Source organism: Lissotriton vulgaris, chromosome 1_2 (genome assembly GCF_964263255.1).
Source record: "Lissotriton vulgaris chromosome 1_2, aLisVul1.2, whole genome shotgun sequence".
In the NCBI taxonomy this organism is placed as follows: Eukaryota; Metazoa; Chordata; class Amphibia; order Caudata; family Salamandridae; genus Lissotriton; species Lissotriton vulgaris.
Genome location: NC_141686.1, coordinates 185,296,528 through 185,303,494, shown reverse-complemented (window position 1 = coordinate 185,303,494; position 6,967 = coordinate 185,296,528).

The window sequence follows — 6,967 nt, the reverse complement described above, 5'->3', positions numbered from 1 at the left end:
TTATTACATTTATTAAATAAAGCTGATGTTTGTGAGATACTTCAAACTCAGTTCTGAAGGGACATTGCTGCTTTCAGGTGCTTGGTACCGGACTGAAGATTCCCATGAGTTACGCAGAGACATTTTGTCATCTATGATGAAGATAGTTATTAGATTCTTTAAAATGCTATTTGTACACCTACAGGATTTGTCTAGTTCAGTTGTCTCTGGCTTGTGAGATCTGTATTGCTTTTAGTTTTCCCACCAGTGGCAGACCCTCCATAAGGGCGTAGGAGCACCGGCCCCCTCCTGCCAGTGCAGTAAAAGTGAAAAATAAAATGGTAATAAAATTATTTACTGATTACTTTTTCACTAGTCCCAGCCAGAGCAATGTTTAGGGGTGGAGCATTGCTGCTGACTGGCAGCAGGGAAGTGGTGCTCGCTCCAGTTTACACTGCACATGTTACTTTGGCCGGCTGTCTTGTGAGGGACAGCCTGACATGCGCAGTGGTAACCTCTCCACTAGCTGTCTCAGGCTGCTGGGTGGAGAGCAGGTTTAGGTCTCCTGTGCCTGCTGGGGCAATAAGACAGCCCGCTGCAGCCTGAGAGCAGCATCGGAATTGCAAAAGAGGGCTGCTTGAGGCTCCATGAGATGTTGTCGCGCTGATGGCATCCAAGAAGGAAGAAGAAAACACAGAGGAGAGCGAAACAAGGAGAGCGTGGTTAAGTACATTAAAAAAAATATCTTTTTGGCCCCGGCTGGGTTTGGCCCCTTGATGCCCCTCCAATGTTGAGGGTCACCGCCCACCATTACTCACCCATTATTTACATTCAGTGCTACCGCTGGTACAAAAACTCGAGCTCAAGGACAAATGAATGTGCAATTTATGTTTGGTTTCTTTTTACCGGCAAGGATGCATTTTGTCGAGAATTGGTCACAGTCAATTGTCTAGAACACTTAATCGAGCAAACAAAATGAACATTCAAAACTGATTTAGAAAAATAGAGTGATGTTAATAAATAAAATGACATCAAAATCGAATTTCTGGAACATAAGATATGATTTTTTATTAAAGTCTCTTTTTATTATATATTGTAGAGAAGGAAAAGTTGACAAGTAGCAAGATATTTATATCAAGTGATATTGTAGACAGATGAATATCAGCTTAAACTGTCAAATGAGAAATTAATTTTTAGTTCAGGGGAAGTTAACTCTTGTCAAACAAAATCCACGTTCCTTATCAAGGTGGATCACAGACGTCACTAAATTGACCTGTGCTTGACTCTCTGAAAGCTTGGAACAAAAGCAGTCAGGCTTAACATAGAATCCCTGTGTTAAGTATTTATGTAAAACAAAAACAGTAGAAAAACACAACAAAAGAAATACCCCAAACCAGATTTGAAAATAGAGTACATTTTAATAAATTGAAGAACACCAAAACCCTCCAAGACTAAGGAAAAGTCAAACGTTAGGGCCTACTGTGGTGGAACAATTTTTTTCTATAAGCAGTGGATTGGGTCCGCTCTCGGCTTATCTTTTGACTTAGAAGGAAAAATGTCTGAGAAGGTACACTTTAGTGAGGGCAATTCAGCAGGGATCATTAGAGAAAGAAATCAGGGATCCATTGAAAGAAGTCAAGGAGAAGAATCCTAGTGTCACTGTTTTGAAATTTTCACCAGGACAAAGGTGCAGACTGTGACATATAAAGGCTCCAAAGGTCAGAATACCTTCTCTGAGAAGGACCACTGAACAGGATTTGCTGCTGCTGAGAAGGATGTAGAGGGAGCTACCTTAAAATCAGGCCGATCGGCGATACACGGCGGTTGGATCGGCGAACAGTAGGGTACCTCAGCTATTCACCCATACAACAAGACGCGAGAGAGGTAGGTCACATGTTTTGCAGAGTGCAGGTCTGGCTGGGCTGGAGTACACTGTGTCTTCCATTGGGATGGGATGCAGCTTACCATGACCTATGGTAGCTCCATCTCCCCCTGCGGCTACATGTTAACCTGTTTCCTTGTCCAGATCCTCTTTAATGGCACACTGCAGACTGAGGTATCTACTCCAAGATTAAGGCCACTCGGCAAGGCAGGTCAGTATCAGAGGGAAAAGAATGGGCCCCTACCTGATTCAGGGATGCAACAGAGTCTCTCTCACATCTCCTGCATCACAGAGGGCAGATGGTGTACTGCCCTATTTATTTATTGATTAATAGCCCCGGTTTATGTGGCATTACTGGGCAAAAGCTCAATGTATCCAACTAGAGAGCTGCCGTTACCCTTGCAGCCAAGCCAAACCCTTGGTGTTTAAAATAAAAATGCTGTCAAAAAGCTTTAAAAACAAACTGCCATCAAAAGGTCAGAGTGGCCAGGACATAGATGTAATTTTAGGCTGACTGTGATTGAGCATGGGTAGATCATAGCAACTAGGTTTTACCTGGTTGGAGATTTTACCTTGCAACTCTCCAGAAATAAAGTTGAAATCTACAGCAGGGGCAAGGAAGCAATGTGTAACCGCAGATGGCTCCATGAGTTGGACAGCAATTGGAAGTGGTATCAGTGAACCTATTGGTTCTGGAAATTTGAATTTTCTATCCAAAAAAGTCCTCTCCCTGGCCTAGTACTTTTGATACATTTTCTCAGTAAAGATGTTCACATTTGCAAGTTGTCACAGTTTTAGAGCTTGGAATCGTTCAGCAGGGCGAGGATACAGGCTGTAGCTGAAGTGGGCACCATAAGTTTGTATAGCTTTTCCACAGAGTCCAGCTGAATAATTAGCATGAGAAAACTGAATCTTTACCCCAGTGGCTGCGCATCTTGTGTGATCAGCTTGACAGGTTGGTCTTGGTCCTCCAGAGGTCGTGAATTTGAAAATGTTTCCAAGCCCCAGGTTTAAAGCGGTGTTGTTATGTTATATTATATTAGGTTACGCTATTTTGTTGTTTTGGGGTAGGGAAACATCCATTAGTGCGCGGACATTTCTTCGCGTACCATTACTTCGCATGCGTTAGTATGCATGCGATGTAACAACGCGTCGCCTTTAGTACGCGTGCTGCTACATCGCATGCGTACTAACAACGCATGCGTATGGGGCAGGTGCCGCTTTTGGAGGTCGACGCAGCGGCCATTTGCTCCCAGGGTCTGCTGCTGCTGCTGAGTATGTAGGAAGCCGGAGGAAGCAGGAAGGGGGAGAAGATTGGAACCCCGCATGGAAAGAGGTAAGCGGGGCTGTGTAGGGTCATGTAGGGGCTGTGCAGGGTTGTGTACTTGTGTAGGGTTGTACTGTTTTAGGGTGGTGTCTGGGAGTAGGGACGGTTATGTAGGTGTAGTGTAGAGTAGTGTATTTGGGTGTAGGGTAGTGTAGAGGGTAGTGTTTAGGTAGTGTAAGGTTAAGGTTTAGGGTAGTGTTGTGGAGTTTGTGTAATGTAGGGTAGTTTTTTTAGGGTTTGGGGTACTGTCGGGATGTTGTGCAGGGTAGTGTTTCAGTGCAGGGACAGGACTGGGGGTAGGGGCAGGGTCATGCTGGGGGTAGTGTTTTAGGGTTTAGGGTTGTGTTGTTGAGTTAGTGTAGTGTAGGGTAGTGTTTTTGGGTTTAGGATAGCATTGGGGGTTGTGCAGCGTAGTGTAGTGCAGGGGGTTGTGAAGGGTAGTGTTTGGGAGTAGGGAGAGCACTGTGGAATTGTTATCAGTGAGTCAGAAAAGATTTGTTTCAAAAGTGGTCTGCTCACCCCTGGGAACTTGTATCCCATTGGTTGCGAGGCGTGGTCCATTGGTTTGGGAGTGGTGCCCAGGGCAGGGGGCCACCAGGAGTCGTCCCAGGTGGAGGGCAATGATCCCAGGATTAGGATTTCCGTCTTGTCTGAGTTTAGTTTCAGGCGGCTGTTCTTCATCCATTCGGCGACGTCTTTCATCCCTTCGTGTAGGCTGGTCTGGCGGTGGCGGGGCCGTTGGTGGGGGAGAGGATCAGCTGGGTGTCGTTGGCGTAGGAGATGATGTTGAGGTTGTGTTTTGCGTGCGATGGCTGCAAGAGGGCTCATGTAGATGTCGAAGAGGGTTGGGCTGAGTATCCTTGTGGTACGCCGCAGATGACTTCGGTGGTCTCGGATCTGAACGGGGAGAGGCGGACTCTCTGGGTTCTTCCGGTGAGGAATGAGATGATCCACTCCAGTGCCTTCTCTTGGATTCCGATGTTGTTGAGGCGCTGTACTAGGGTGCGGTGGCAGACAGTGTCGAAAGCTGCAGAGAGTTCCAGGAGGATGAGGGCCGCTGTTTCCCCATTGTTGAGCAGGGATCTGATGTCGTCAGTGGCTGAGATGAGGGCGGTCTCGGTGCTGTGGTTGGCTTGGAAACCGGACTGCAAGGGGTCGAGGGATCCGTTCGTCTTGAGGAAGGCGGCAAGCTGTCTGTTGACGGTCTTCTCAATGACTTTGGCAGGAAAAGGGAGGAGCGAGATGGGGCGGTAGTTCTTGAGGTCGGTGGGGTCCACTGTTGGTTTCTTCAGGAGGGCGCTGAGCTCGGCATGCTTCCAGATCTCTGGGAAGGTGGCGGTGTTGAAGGAGGCGTTGATGATGTCCCAGAGATGGGGTGCGATGGTGGAGTCGGCCTTGCTGAAGGCGTGGTGGGGGCAGGGGTCGGTTGGTGATCCGGAGTGAATGGTGTTCATCGTGCGGGTGGTGTCCTTGGTGCTGACCGGGGTCCAGGCGCAGATGGTGGTGGTGGGGGGCATTGGTTTGGTGGTTGGGTGTGTGGTTGGTGCGCCAAAGCTGTTGTGTACATCGGCGATCTTGCGGTGGAAGAACGAGGCGAGTGAGTCGGAGAGGTCTTGCGAGGGAGTGATGTCAGTGTTTCCGGCGCTGGGGTTGGAGAACTCTTTGACGATGCTGAAGAGTTCATTGCAGTTGTGGGCGTTGTTGTCCAGCCTTTCTTTGAATGCTGGCTTCTTGGTGGTGCGGATCAGCTGGTGGTGTTTGCGGGTGGCGTGCTTGAGGGCCGTCATGCTGTCTGTGGTCTGGTCGTGGCGCCAGGTTTTCTCGAGGGTGCGGCAGTTCTTCTTGGAGATCTTGAGATCGTCGGTGAACCAGGGGGCTTTCTTGCTGCCGGGTCTGCTGGGAGGGTTCTTCAGTGGTGCGAGGTCATCTGTGCAGTTGGTGAGCCACTGTGTGAGGTTGTTGGCTGCTTCGTTGGGGTCCGTTGTGCTGGCTGGAGGGTTCTAGCGGAGGGAGGTGGCGAGCCGCTCGGCTGTGATCTTGCTCCAGCTCCTGCGAGGAATCTGTTGCGGGTGGTGGTGAGTCGTGGTTCTTCTGAAGCTGAAGTGGATGCAGCTGTTGTCAGTCCAATGGAGTCCGGTGGAGTGGCTGAAGGAGATGTGTTTGCTGGAGGAGAAGACGGGGTCAAGCGTGTGGCCAGCGTAGTGGATGGGGGTGTTCACCAGTTGCTTGAGTCCGAGATTAGTGAGGTTGTCCAGCATGGTGGTGGTCTTTCTGTCCTTGTTGTTCTCCAGGTGGAAGTTGAGGTCCCCTAGGAGGATGTAGTCAGCGGAGGGAAGGGCATGCGGGCTGATGAAGTCGACGATGTCTTCGCTGAAATGGGTGCGTGGTGCCGGAGGTCTGTAGATGAGGGTGCCTCAGAGGGTGGTCTTGGGGTCGGCGTGTATCTGGAAGTGGAGGTGTTCGGCGGCAGTGAAGGTGTCGTCAGGGCTGGTTGTGATGCGGATGGTGTTCTTGTGCACAATGACATTGCCTCCTCCTGTCTGGTTGATGCGGTCCTTCCGGGTGATCTTGTATCTGTCGCTGTCGTTGCTTGGCTTCCATATATAGGTCAGAGGAAGGGAGGAACAGCTGGGAGGGGGAGCGAGGTGGCCAATAGGGTCAGGGGGGCTGGGCCGCAGGGACACAGCCACGGAAAAAAACAGCGGCAAAGATGTGGAAAGAAGGTGGCGGTGGGGGCACAGAAGGCAGGGGGCACAGGAGGGGAAAGCAAGGCAGAAACGGCTGTAATAGGCGGCGGGAAACAGTGGCGGCGAGGGCACAGGGGCCCAACAGGAGTCACAGGGTAGGGGTTCAGCAGGCACCGGGGTATAGAATAGTCAGCAGCGGCTAGCAGGGGCGGCAGTGGCAGCAGGAGACCGGCACACAGGGTGCTGCGTGGCGGTGAGGAGAGCGACCTGCCTGGTGACAGGTTCAGAGGATTGTATTGCTAATGTAGTGGATTTCACAATATGTGTGCAGTCTACAAATTACATTTAATTTCATGCCCTGAGAACACTTTTTTGCCATATACTAGGAGGGTAATGGCGAGATCAATATAGCAATATTGAGTGACCATGTTTAAAGAGGGGCAGAAGTGCTTTAGTACTTGTTGAAAGAGGTAAAATGCACAGAGGTCTAAGGGCAGCAAAACAGAGATAGTATAAATTCAGGGGAACATTACACCTTAGATGTTCTTTTCCTTCAATACTGTTCACCAGTCTCAGGATAACAGCAACTACTATATGTTGAAATAAGTATCAATATTATTATTAGTCCTTACTCTGCTCAAAGATAGTATTGAATCTAAACTTTTTTTTGGGACAGCACAGTGCTGTCATAAACACATTAAAATCATAATCACTAATGTACACTGTGCCACCTGGGGATTATATACAGGACAGCGCAAATCGGGCCACTGTCAAACCTATAAGGACAGGTAAGTAACAAAACAACCAGTGACTACTGGTAAAATACAGGGCCCGATTCACAGAATGAACTTAAGACTCAATCCTAAACTTACTACTATTTTGGTATTCACAGAATGCACTTACTACTTTTGGAATTCACAGAATGAACTTACTACTTTTGGTATTCACAGAAGTTAGGATTTTGTCTTAAGTCTGTCTTAAGTCTGTCTTAAGTCTGACTTAAGACAAACTTAAGACAAAATCCTAACTTCTGTGAATACCAAAAGTAGTAAGTTCATTCTGTGAATGCCAAAAGTAGTAAGTGCATTCTGT